Below are 13,265 nucleotides of genomic sequence, written 5' to 3'. Positions count from 1 at the left end.
GGAACTAGACAGACGGGTATTGATCTCTGCCCAAGTGAAGGAAGCCCTGCCCTGGTGGTTGTCACTGGCCAACCTCGGGCAGAGGGTCTCCTTGGACCTACTCGCCGCAGCTATGACTCTGGTAACAGATGCCTCTCTCCAAGGTTGGGGAGCGCATCTATTGGACGAACAAGCACAAGGTATATGGCCCCTGCATTAGTTTTGGGATCACCATATCAACCAGCTCGAACTGAAAGCAGTGTACTTAGCACTACCACGCTTTCTACCCGTAGTTCGAGACCACAGAGTCCTGCTCCGCACAGGCAACACAGCGGTGATTTCCTTCAACAAGGAGGGGGGTGCGTTCCTTATCGTTGTCAGTCCTAGCGGAGCAAATTCTTCTTTGGTGTCTGGAACACCACCTTCCAGGTGTGAGGAACAGTCTGGCAGTCAACCTTTCAAGGCGGCTCCTCTCCAGAACAGGGAGTGGCTGATAGTCCAGTGTGTAGCTTCCAGGCTGTTTCGGCTGTGGGACGATCCAAAGATAGACCTGTTTGCCGCACCCCGGAACGCCAAGCTCCCGACGTACATAACACCCTTTGTCTTCATGAGGGGGATTGTCATCCCTTCAGTTTAAAATAGAGGGGAATTTTCTGTAACAAGGGGGGGATGTCTAATATTTTTAATAAAACATTGGCAGTAATTTTTTCATTATTTTCCCCACTTGTTACCAATTGTTATGTTCTTCATTTTGTGTTCTAAAATGTATGTAGTTTTGCAAATATACATGTAATAATTTCATTATTTGTTATTTATTTAATGTTAATATTATTCTGCACATACATGTATTAACATACAATCAGAGAAATCCTGTCAATACAAAGTACAATATGTTTCATGAACCAATGTAGTAATAATTGCCAAAACACAAAAAGCTGAAGGGGAAACATGGAAAATACGTCTAGATTTTCTGCTTTGCTGTAATTTGAAGGCTTCACTGGCATCAAATTTCGCAAGAGGAGGACCTTCTACTAGGATGGTGAGCAGACGATTCAGAGAAGCCTCTTCTAATCGATTTCAGGGGGGCGTTTTCACCTTGTTTTGGGCAGAGATTTTGGGCTGTATTTACAGGCAAAACAACAGCTGCCTTTGCCAAAGTTATTACATTTTGACACCGTGGCCTTATGATTTGTGTTTATCAATTTCCACAGTATTAAAAGTAAAATTGTCACATAGGTAAGCTTGCTGCATCACTAGTGTTTTTAATAAACACCACTCATGTCAGGTTTTGTCTGGATTGATAAGAGCTTTATAAACTTGGCCCGCCTTGTTTACTTTATCAACACCATAATGTGCGATCAGAGTCTCCAATTTCTCATTGCCGTGATCTGATAATTGGTCGGTGGGTATGAAGGAGAGATGACGCATTGCCAATACATCGAATGCCGAAATAACGCTGGTACTGTCTTCCGGGGAATGTGTATTTATGCTGTCTATCAAATTATCGATAAACGCATTCTTCACGTTGATAACGACGCCAATTTGTTTCGATCTATTCTTCAGAATATGGCCTATTAAAGACGCATCATCGCTGATTTTGATCTCGTCTTCGAATATAGTTGCGTAAAACCCCTTTAGGTTTCACTCTTAGTACTGCTTCAATTGCTCGATGGTTGCTCTGACGCATGGCTTCACGGTGGCGACGTCAATCTCATTTTTCTGGAACACAAGGTTAAGACGAGTAACGGTAGGAATAATGTCCATCAAAATATGGGTAACTGTGACAAATTTATATGTAGGCGACTATATATAGTCGTATAGACCGACGGCTTTTGGGTCTTTGGATTTGTTCTGCATGTCGAAAAATGTGACCAATGCATTCCACAAATGATATGTACACTGTCTGCAACGCATCATAAAAAGCAAACCATCGTATTTCGTGAATTATCTCCAGCATTATCTCAACCTCTCGTCGTTGTGATGAACGGAGCGAAGATGCCTTAAAGTAGTAGAAAAGGTTGGTTAGAATATTTTTGTATTCTTTCAGATAATCCAGCGTTGACGCAGCCTGGCTTGTACATAGAGCGAGTCGATGTGCAATACAATGTACGTTCAGAAGAAACGAGTTAATGTCTTTTAATTTAGCACTCACACCGTTTTTCGTCCCTACCATTACGGACACACTGTCACTTCCCAGACCAAGCATTTTTGTTGTTTCAAGACCATTTTCCTTTACGGAATAGCAGAGTGTTTCTGTTATAGAAGTTGTGCTGATATATCGGTACTTTAATCGGTTAAGAGGCTGAAGAACTCGCTTTTCTGGATATCATTCACTATTTTGGCTTTTATCAAATCCGCACAAGGCATTTTCTCGGCTGTTGTGTGTGATCAATAAGATGCGTTGCGGGCAATATTAAGGCTCTTTACAGGCTCATAGCCGCTGGTGTCTAACAAATCTAATAAACTTGAATACTTATCAGTTGCTATGGCTTTTTTAGCTAGCCAGTAAACAGATTTGATTGCAACAACCACTGCATCATGTTTTTGCATCAAAGCATTAGACACAACGGTTTGCATATCAGAACGCATCGTGATGTCCCGCAAGGCTTCCCTGTGTTTGGCGCTGGCAGCATGTCGCATCAGAGTTGAAGTCTTGTACATGTAGTTACTGCATCCTCTATCGCTTGAGAATAGAGTAGTTTCGCCAGTTTCTCTGCAGGTTCAACAGCCCATTCCAAACTCGTCATGTGGTTTTTCCAACCATGAGTATAACGCAAACCAGTTATCTTTCTAAACGTAGATTTTCTTTTTTTTGGCTGCCATGGTGTCACCGTCATCACATTTCGTGCTGTCCAGGTTCGGATCGGGATCGGGCGATGTGCTTGGCAAATTCTGAATGGCATCTTTGAGTTCAGACGAAGTGCTTGGCAAATTCTGAATGACATCATCTCTGTTAGTACTGTAAGCAGTGGCTGCACTCTCAGAATTGATTTTTGGCTCGCCTTTTTGGCCAAAAAAACTTGTAATCAAATTACGTGGCCGCTTCATTGTGGCTGCTATAATTAACCAAGACTGACACGCTTTAGTCCCATGCACAACTCATAATTAATTCATTGTTTTGGCTGTTACGTACGCGTAAGTTGGAGGGGATGTTAACTAGTTCGCCATAGTAAAAATATTATTTTTTCAAGACCGCTATTTAATAGATTACAAATGAAAATTTTTTTGTATTGTTTGTTAATTATTGGAAGCTCTTTTTAGTCGATTCATTAAATAGTGATTTGTTTTTTCACGGGTGAAAATAGACAGTCATTTGCTATGATGTGATCTAGCATGGGTAGGGTCAGCGAGAACTTCACACATACAACAGTTTTGTTCCATGCAGCTTTGTATGAATTACGCAAATCAGCCAAAAAATAACAGTGACCCAGTTACGCCAAGATGGAAATTCCAAAAAACTAGGTACACACTCGTTTCCCCCCAAAAAACATAATGCAAGCTAATTGTTTAATTAATTTAGTTGCAATCGGAAATTCTAAACTACGCACAACAGAGAGCTGTGCCATCTGGTGGGCTTGACAGAGTGTCAAGTATTTATTCAATTAAAATTGTGAATTCATGCATCAGGTCACTCGGTAGTGATGAACTTTAAAACTTTCAACAACATGGCGCCTTAGTCTTTCACTCTGGGGTGCTATCTGTGTTGACTGAGCAAGTGTTACGATCTGTATGCATTGTTTAAAGCACTTTTCTTGCCATATGCCTGTAGTTACGTAGTCTTTAATCAAAATCATTGCTGGCATGATGAGTTTCCCATTGATATCACAGGATATGTCAACCATGAAACAATGGTGAATCGAATACCTGACATAATTTATTAAACGTGACGCATACATCAAGTGGTGTTTTGTTACATATACACTGCAAATTCATATGATAATAAATATTTTTTTAAATGAATTTGATGCGCGAAATAGTTAATTAAATCACGCAACAATTCATTGTTGCCTCGCCAAGTTGCTTAACGCGTCGCCCAATCTGATTAAAATCCGATGTAGGTATGAGGCTCCAATTTTTTTTTTTTTTTTTTTTAATATTTTTTTTTTTTTATGTATTTATAACCCTTTATATTATATTTATTTGTATTTTAGTTTGAATATGTCGATTTTTTTGTTTTTTCTTGCCGTTAATCAGTTCTTAGAAAATTGTGTCCCACTCGCCTCTAACTACATCTGACTCAATGCCTATACAAATCTCGTACAACGAGATCAGTTTTCGACGAGTTTTGTCGACCAATCATAGTGCGGCTTACAAAAATAGCTGTCTGACTTTGCACATGCGCCAGACTCATCGTTCCAGGCTATTTCAAGATGGCTGCAAGTAATGTTAGAACCGATGTGAAATCAATCAAGGATTCCGAATTTGAGGTGAGTTTTAGTCACTTTTGCAAAAACTTAATTATTATTTGTGAGCAATCACGATTGATGTATTTAATTCATTTGAGATAATTTGGATTTTAACTTTGATGACCTTGTATTACCGCAGGTGAGGCGGCAGTCACCGATCATGTTAACGAGTCGCATTCGACGCAATATAAACCATCAGTTTAATACGTGCATGTTGTTTCGACTTTATACTGATACAGTCAGAACGATCTAACTATTGCATTATGAGTTAATATATTATGGCCAGGCAATGTTTTTGCGAGTCTCTGATAAACCTATGGCTTTCATGTCAGTAATTTTCGTATTTGTATTTATCCTTTCAACGACATCCCCTACTCCTGTCTTAACCGTTAAACAGTCCGAGCGCCTGTGAGTAACAGTAATAGTTTTGTCTTCACGTGACGCCGTGACTGTGACCTATATGCATGAACCAGTAACGTGAATAATGTATTTGCCGAGTCAATTTCGTTATTGCGATATATTGAATGTGCACATTTCCCCTTTCTTTAAGGTGTGCAAGAAGGAGGCATTAACACACCTGTTATCAAAAAAACAATGTCCAAGCCATCGTGCCAACTGGATTTGGTTAAATCACTAATCTACCCATGTATAATTGAGGAACCTGGTTCTGTTATCATAGTTTCTCCTGTGGTTTCATTAATGAAAGTTCAGGTAAGATTTCCACTCAACATTCAAATCATAGTTTGCATTATGTGTGTTATAAATTGTAGAAGTTCATGTTGAATGGTCGATGGAATGTGGTTTAAAAGTGGCTTAGCCACTCATTTCATATTTTCTTATAAAATACGAATATTTTTAATGTAGGATATATGTGAACATATTCCTCCACTACTGCATATGTACAGAGCTGTGTTGGTTCATAATGTTAATTGGGCAATTCATTATAAAAGTGCTCATTCTACCAAAATGTCAGTGTACATGCTTTACTAGAGAATTTTTTTCTTAAAACTCAGGAAATGATTAGGTTTGGAGTTCTAACCTGTACATGTTTACATTTAAATGATAATTTGTTTTTTTTTTTGTAGGGGTGAAAAACCAGATGACAACAAAGTGCATTCAAGGAATTTTTCTAGCATGTTGGGGAACTACGCTGTTTTGCCTGATGTTACAGTCCTTACACTGACCACAACTGCCTCAAAATCTCTACAGTCCCAGTTGAAAGACTCCTAGGGACAGTGTATCCATATTTTATTGGATGGTTGACAAACTAAGAGAAGAAAAAGATACTTTCCCACAGACAATTATTTATTTTTCATTAGCTCTAAAATATCGTTATTTCAAAGAGGAGTATTCCCAGTCAGTTTTTTTATATGCTAATGTACCGTTACTATAGGGAAACTGACAGTATTGTACAAGAATTGCATCCAAAAGAAATAGCTGAAGTGTCCAACTAAAGTTTGAGATTAATATTCTGCCACACAGCCTTTGGTATGGGCAATTTTATCAGAAATGTACTCATTTAGATCCCTCTTTCGATATTGAAAGTTATAATACAGGGGTCAGATTGAGTTGGTAGAGATGATGAACCATCTCAGCAGTCTTATTTTATCATGTAAATTATATAATAAATGTAACAGTATATAGGAGGGTTAACTTATTTGAAGATTTTGCATCAAATGGAAGACATCAGTGACATGAACAATAAACCACACCACCTAAATAAGTGACATCTTGGTTCATTTCATGAAAAATAGCATATATTTACATCCTTAAGCCATTAATTTATTTTCCAGCTGTTTTTTTAAGCATAACATGTTCATCTGCTTAAAAAAAACAATTGACAGAACAAGGTTTATTTAAGTATCAATAAATATTTATCTCAAAGAAAATATGTTTGTCAATCACTAATTTACTGAAAATACTCTTATAAAAATAACAAAAGTATTTGGCATCTATTCATCACAGTTTTAGAATTCAACAGGGATATGTGGCTACCTACTATAAGTTAATTGTGATGGTACTGTTTATCAAAATAGCACAACTATTCCAAAATGCCTGTTGAGAATCTTAGTTAAATAACAAATTGATGGATACTAAAGATACCTGGTGGATTTTTCTTTGTGTGACCAAAGATATAAACTAAGACATTTTGCATCAAAAACACTGACTAAAAAATAGATGGAATCAATTCTGATCAGACATAGACAATAATTACAAAAAAAAAAAAAAAAAAAAAAACTGGTATGGGAAAAAAAATTATAGTACAGCATCATGTCTAAGCAAATACTAATTAAATTGTTAAATCAATCCATGTGCTGCATTAATCTCATAACGTAAGTTGTATGAAATTTGCATTACAACAGTATGAAAACAGTACACTGAGCTTGCAGCCTCTCAGCTGAGATAGCTGTGCTGTTAGCAATGCACATCAATAAATACAATATAGGTGATTAACATAAATATTATGTAAATTATATAAATATATACTATCGACACGCGAATACTAGTACATGTAGTTGGTTTCTAAAACTGAATCCACAAACCACAATGAACACATTCATCTGCCCTGGGGGGTAATTGTTTCTGGGGTGTCACGTTCTTCCTGAAAAAACAAAACAAAAACATGGAACATGGTGAATTGATAGCAAGCGTTGCCCCCCCCCCCCCCCCCGATCGTAAACATGCGTGTTGACGGTGACCAATCTGTCAATCAGGAGCAATAGAAAAAACATCCATTTTCGTGAACGATCGACTAAAATGAATTTTCAAGTAAAGATCGTGATTGGGACAAAACGACTTGTAGAGTTGATACCGGGTCACCGACGCCAATCCAGAGGCAAAAAACAACATTACATGTAATTCATCTGCCACCAAACAGAAATAAAATACAATCAAGGCCAAAAGAGTTAATGAATGCTACTTACTTGTTATTTTAGACAACGATCCATCATCGAAAAAACTGCGTTGTTAATAAGTTGTATGAGGTCCAGCTCACGCAAAAGTAGCAGCAGTACGCCGCCATGTTTTGAGTCATGCTCAGGCGCGTTTGTAACCCGTGATCTGATTGGTTGGTCTTTGTACGAGATTTGTATAGGCATTGAGTCAGATGTAGTTAGAGGCGAGTGGGACACAATTTTCTAAGAATAATATATATAATATATAATATATATAAAAAAAAAATATTAAAAAAAAAAATTGGAGCCTCATACCTACATCGGATTTTAATCAGATTGCGCGTCGCCCTGTCACACACGCAATCCAGGAACTCAATGCGGGCTATTCTAACTTACGTACGCTTACCCGAAGAAGGTACAATGTAGTGTTTTTAAATGTAAGGAAGCAAAATTTTAAATGAAATATGCGGGAGGATGATTGTTATTTGTTTCAGCACGCTAGTAGGCGCGTCATAGTCCAATACACGCACAGACCATCATTAAAAGAATTCAATGGGCAGTGAGGAGGCAGTGGGCTTTTTTTAGGGCGCATAAGGTGTAGTAGGCGGGAAATCGCGCAATCGCGCGTCCTAGAGTAAACACTGATGTGTACGCCTTTCCTCCCTCCCTGCTAGTTCAGCGGGCACCCAAGAAAACTTTGATAGGTGCACACCTGCATATTGTCATTGGTCGCACCCAATTGGCCAACCAAGGCCTAGTTTCCACTTCTGATGGAAATGCTAGTCGAAACACCAGTAGTGCTTCCGGACTTACCGGTCCTGCTGTCCCAACTGGACGGCGCACTACCAATGAGCCCGCACAGATGAAAGGTTTATCTGAGCGGGCTGCCAACGTTCTGGCCAGGGCGAACAGGGATTCCACCAACGCTGCCTACATTTCTAGGTGGCTAGCATACACTGATTGGTATAGCGGAAGAGAGATTGATCCATACAATCCCTCTATTGGCCAGGTAGCAGACTCCTTCGTCCACCTGTTTGATGAAGTGGGCCTTGTCCCCCACCATTGAGAATGCTTTGGGAACAAGACTAGCCGATTAGGAGACTATTTACTGCTTTCCATATCAGAGGCTGAGACCTCGTTCAAGAGAACTGCCCAACTGGGATTTGTCAGTTGTGTTGTCTGCTCTAACCAGACCGCCCTTTGAGACTCTCCGATCAGCACCACTCAAAATTTTGACGTGGAAAATAGTCTTCCTACTGGCCCTCGCCTCATGTAGGCGTCTGTCAGAACTGGGGGCATTGTCCTTCTTGGACGATGTACCGCCTTTATGGACAATCAAGTTGTGCTAAATCGGTCTGAGTTGCCACCAAAACCGTATCAAGGGATTCAAGACGGGGGTGCCAAGCACACATCTTCGTGTTACGGCCCTGGCAAGTAGAATAGGCTGGCCTTCCTGACTTCCAACGCCAGGTGGATTACTGCGACTGTATTAAAGGTCTATAATACTTTAACTTCCTCAACACAGAGCTTGCAGAGACACCAAGTACGAGCGCATGAGGTCCGTGCGATTGCTAACTCACATTTTCTGAGGGCAGGCTTCTGGAGAACGCAAACAGCTTTATCAACTACTACCTAAGAGACACCCAATCCATTGAGGAGGGCCTCTTTTAGGTTGGGTCCCGTCGTAACGGGTCAGACTCTGGTTGCTGATCCAGCCCGAATGACCACAAGGGTCCCTGCGCATAGACGATAAGTCAGTCTCAGCATTTTTGCGAACAGATTTCTCTACCATCATCACTCCTTGGAAGTTTCCAAGTCTTGCTTTTCGGTCTATGTTTGGGTTTTGGGTCTAGCTTTCTCAGGCACACTGAACCCTCTTACCGAAGCAGCATTTTTGGCCTTTTGTTCCGGGGACAGCACAGGCAAGGTAAGACACCACCCTCTTTGGGGGTCTTAGCTAGGTGATGAGTAGTGTAGAGTGTATCATCCCAGACTGGGAAAAGACTTTTATCATTTTCTGTTTGCTCGGAAAACCCGCCACCTATCGGTATCTGACTCTGCCTACATGCAGTTTAAAATAGTCATTTTGACTGACCGGAGTCTATGGTGTGTAATTGAACGTAGTGAACCCGCCTATTCACATAGTTCATACCCACCATAGACTCCAGGTACCCTCCAACCACCCCACTCTTTCTGTAGTGTTGGCCTAGTCCTTATTGAGGAGAGAAATAAACCAGAAGTGGCTATGATGGCGCTACCACATGGCCTTGGTCACGTGGTTTGTTACGTAAGGGAAAAGAATCTTGGGGTCATATGGCTTCCCCTGAACTAGATTCTATCTCTTCGTCATTGGCAGAATCGCTGATTAATGCCTACAGTTCAAAATAGTCATTTTGACTGACCGGAGTCTGCCTAATTTTGATGTATAGGTCTGAAATTTGGGCTTGTGAATTATCAAATGATGCCAACAACTTGGAACAGGTGTGTAATCAGTTCTATCGTGTTGTTTTGGGTGTTAGAAAAGTGAACCCAACCATAGGCATCAGGGTGAATTAGGCAGAATTCTTATTAGATTGAAGGCCTTAATGTATACACTGAGCACTTTGTCTGGTAACAATATCCTTCAGGCTGCATTAAATGAAACAGTAATATCACAGTCAACATGGATTAAGTATGTAGACAACTTATTATGGGAACATGATGTTAGCAAAATTGAAGAAAAATTTATTGTGAGTAACAGTAATCAATTATCAAAAGTAATTAAATTGAAACAAATAATTATATGTTGTCTTGGTAAAATCAATTAACAAAAGCAAATAGTAAGGATGGTGAAACGAATAAATTGAGGACTTACTGTTTATTTAAAGAAAATATTGATTTTAAAAATTATCTGAAAAATATAAATAATTTTAACCTTTGAAAAATGTTAAGTAAATTTAGACTCAGTGATCACAATCTAGAGATTGAACTAGGGAAAAGAAACAAACCCAAAATTTTGTTAGATGACAGAACATGTAAAAGATGTAACATAAATTCTCTTGATGATGAGAAGCATTTTATCCTTAATGTCCTTCCTTTAAAAGTGAAAGGAAAAGACTTTTTTGAAAATTGTGATCTCAAGTCTAATTTACCAGTGGATATTTTTCTTGTGGTAATGAAAAATGCAAAAACCCTTTTCACTATACCTTAAAGATACTATCTATAAATCCCCTGATTAAAAGTTGCAAGAATAGTGAAGTTTTTATTTTGATATTTCTTTAATTTTTTTTTTTAAGTTTTATTGTTTCCTTTCATTATCTTTGTTTAATTATGTCTTGTTATTCTCATTACCTTACTAAATCCTCTGATGATTTAGTTGTGTAATAAAGTTATTATTATTTTAAATGTATAATTTAATGTTGAAATTCCGTTCTTTCAAAGAAATTGTGGCGTTGGGAGACCATCATCAAATTTGTAGAATAGAATACAATGTAGATGAAAAGTATAATAATGTACCGGTAATACATTCTGAAAATACATAAAAAATAACTAACACTAACAATACAGGGAAAAAAATGAAGATGCTCAAATTTCTAAACTTAGAAAAAATGGTGAATTTGTATTTTCTGAAGCAATTGGTTTAAGCATTCCATTTTTAATTGAATTTTCTCGTATATTTAAACAGTTATAGATGTGTTTCGTCGCATCATTTATGTTTTCATCTTTATTATTTAAAATATTAATTAATAACTGTTCATTGTTTTTATTGTCATGATTAATGTTGTGTTTTTTGAACAAACTTTCTCTTTCTTTAGCGCATAACCATAGTCTCTCAACACCCGGTTGGGAAACGCCTTTGTTGTAAGGTGTTAATCGCCCGATTGCTGGTAACAGTGCACCTTATGCTTGTGGAGTGAAACCGATGACGTCATAGCATCTTGGGGTCTTCCTAGATCTACACTGTCTTGCGTTCTGCACCTGTGAATGTTTGCCATTTTGTACAGCTTATTTCAAAATTATTCTGAGTTGAGTGTGTATTTGTGTTCGTAAAAGCTTCCTGATAAGGCATGTGTAATTTAAAAGATATTCATTTAATTGACATAAAAAATTAAGATTTTCAAATTCAATCCGTCAAAGCCAGCACTGTTCATTGCAGAGTGACGTGTTATTTTCACCTGTGAAAATGCATTCCTATATCTAAAACGGTCACAGTCATCATATTTTTTGAGTTTAATATTTAAATTGTTCCCCAGTATAGATTATTTTGTGTAGAAACAGCATTAAAGGGTTTACCAATCATTTTGCCCCTGTGGATACTTTTATTCACCCATGAAGCAAGTATCGCTCGAAGAAAACAACTGTTCAAAGGTTTTTTTTAATATTGATGACTAGAATTTTGAAGAACTGTTGATTTATATCTTGGAAATAACTAAATCATTTTGGTGTGGCTGAATTCTGATATTCTTCTCAGAAAATCGCTGTGAATTTAGAGCATACAAAATTTGTTCATGTTATATCAAGATGGCGATTTGAATGACCATAGTCGATGTTATAGTGAGAGTATCTGATTTTAACAACCCTTCCAAACACACTTTTCTGACTTGACTATTATTTTATTAATATTAATATTAAGGTGGAAGTTCAAAAAAGTGCCCAATCCTGTTTTAACGGCTGTTCTGTAAAATTTTGATTTGTTTTTATATGTATTAACACATAAACTACGTTTGATAGGCTTTTGATAGACAGAACGGATGGCTCCGTTGCCGTCGCCTTCTTTCATGCATTCAGCAGCAACATTCTCTGGTCCCTCTCCCAATATATCATTCCAATCAATATCACTTTTGTTGAAATCGACAAAATCCTCATAGTTTTTCCACATTTCGGTAAATAATGTACCGTCTCTTGTTGTAGCAAAAATCAACCCAAAGTGTATATGTACAATGTATGCGTAGATGTAAAACAAAAAAGCTTGTGTTAAAAATTATGTCATACCATATGCTAATTTTATGTTAATAGCAAAGGAGGCTTCTGCTCACATTGATTAACGAATAAACAATTTGATGAATGCAAAACACCCATTGAGACAAAAGCGGTATTACCGTTTCCCAACCGAGTGTTGAAGGACTGTGGTATAACTGACATGACAGCAAGAAGTGTTGCCCATTTTCAATTTCACAAACTGAACATTTTCTATCAGAGATTAGTACATTATTGTACCTTCCCATTTCAATTTGTAAGCGATTGGGCACTTACTGTAAAATGACTAATTTTCATTGGGTTTAAATTTCGCTGATTTACCATTTCAAGCATATTCAGTGAGTTTTAAATTTACTGTTTTATTTTGTTTTAATTATTCATAAGCTCTGTATATTACACACCTGTTTGTTCGTTTTTGACTTAAAGAAGAAGCAATATGCCCATAGTATTGACAAATATCTAGACACACTACCCCATAATTACCCTACAAGATATGCTGCAGGCGACAACTATTATACTCCCAAGGTCAATCTCGCATTAAATCAACATACTCTCAAATATGCTTTCACTGGAACTCACTTCCCAATCGCATAAAAAGTGTACAAAATAGACAGTCTTTCAAATGTCACTTAAAAAGGTATCTTCTAGAAGATATGTAAATTTTACTTTCCTATCAGTATTATTTGTATTTGTATGTTACGTTGTTTTATTTTATCAGAGCGTGTGAGTGTTTCTGCATTGCTTTATTACCAAACGCTTCAGCGTGGTATTAAGAGTTTGTTTTCAGGGGTGGGTGATACCAAGGTGGGAAATGGATGCACATATATATATATATGGGGTTAATTCCTTGAATTGCAATATAGAGGGTTCAGGTTGAAATACAATAAATAGTGTTTTCATGTTTCGTCTGATATTTCTGTGGTATTCTGCTGCTGTAAGTAATGCACGATTTGTTCCGAAATTCAGTATGCTGTGTGCATTTCAGGGTTATTCGTTTTTTGCTGAAAACACCCCTATTTTTTAATGGCAG

General features: G+C 37.7%; 1 protein-coding gene and 1 long non-coding RNA gene across 2 annotated transcripts in view; both read left to right on the top strand.

Moving 5' to 3' along the window:
* LOC100375230 (leucine-rich repeat and guanylate kinase domain-containing protein-like) overlaps window positions 1–13,265 on the top strand; it is a 70,865-nt gene that overhangs the window by 3,865 nt on the left and 53,735 nt on the right. The gene's annotated exons all lie outside the window — the stretch shown is intronic.
* LOC146747442 (uncharacterized) lies at window positions 4,615–6,112 on the top strand. The gene is made up of 2 exons (XR_014928932.1): window positions 4,615–5,096; window positions 5,471–6,112. It is a non-coding gene; the product is annotated as an uncharacterized LOC146747442 (long non-coding RNA).

The sequence above is a fragment of the Saccoglossus kowalevskii genome, chromosome 3 (genome assembly GCF_978046115.1).
Source record: "Saccoglossus kowalevskii chromosome 3, keSacKowa6.1, whole genome shotgun sequence".
NCBI classification, from domain to species: Eukaryota; Metazoa; Hemichordata; class Enteropneusta; family Harrimaniidae; genus Saccoglossus; species Saccoglossus kowalevskii.
The sequence above is the reverse complement of the archived record's forward strand: the minus strand, read 5'-3'. Positions and strand labels throughout refer to the sequence as shown.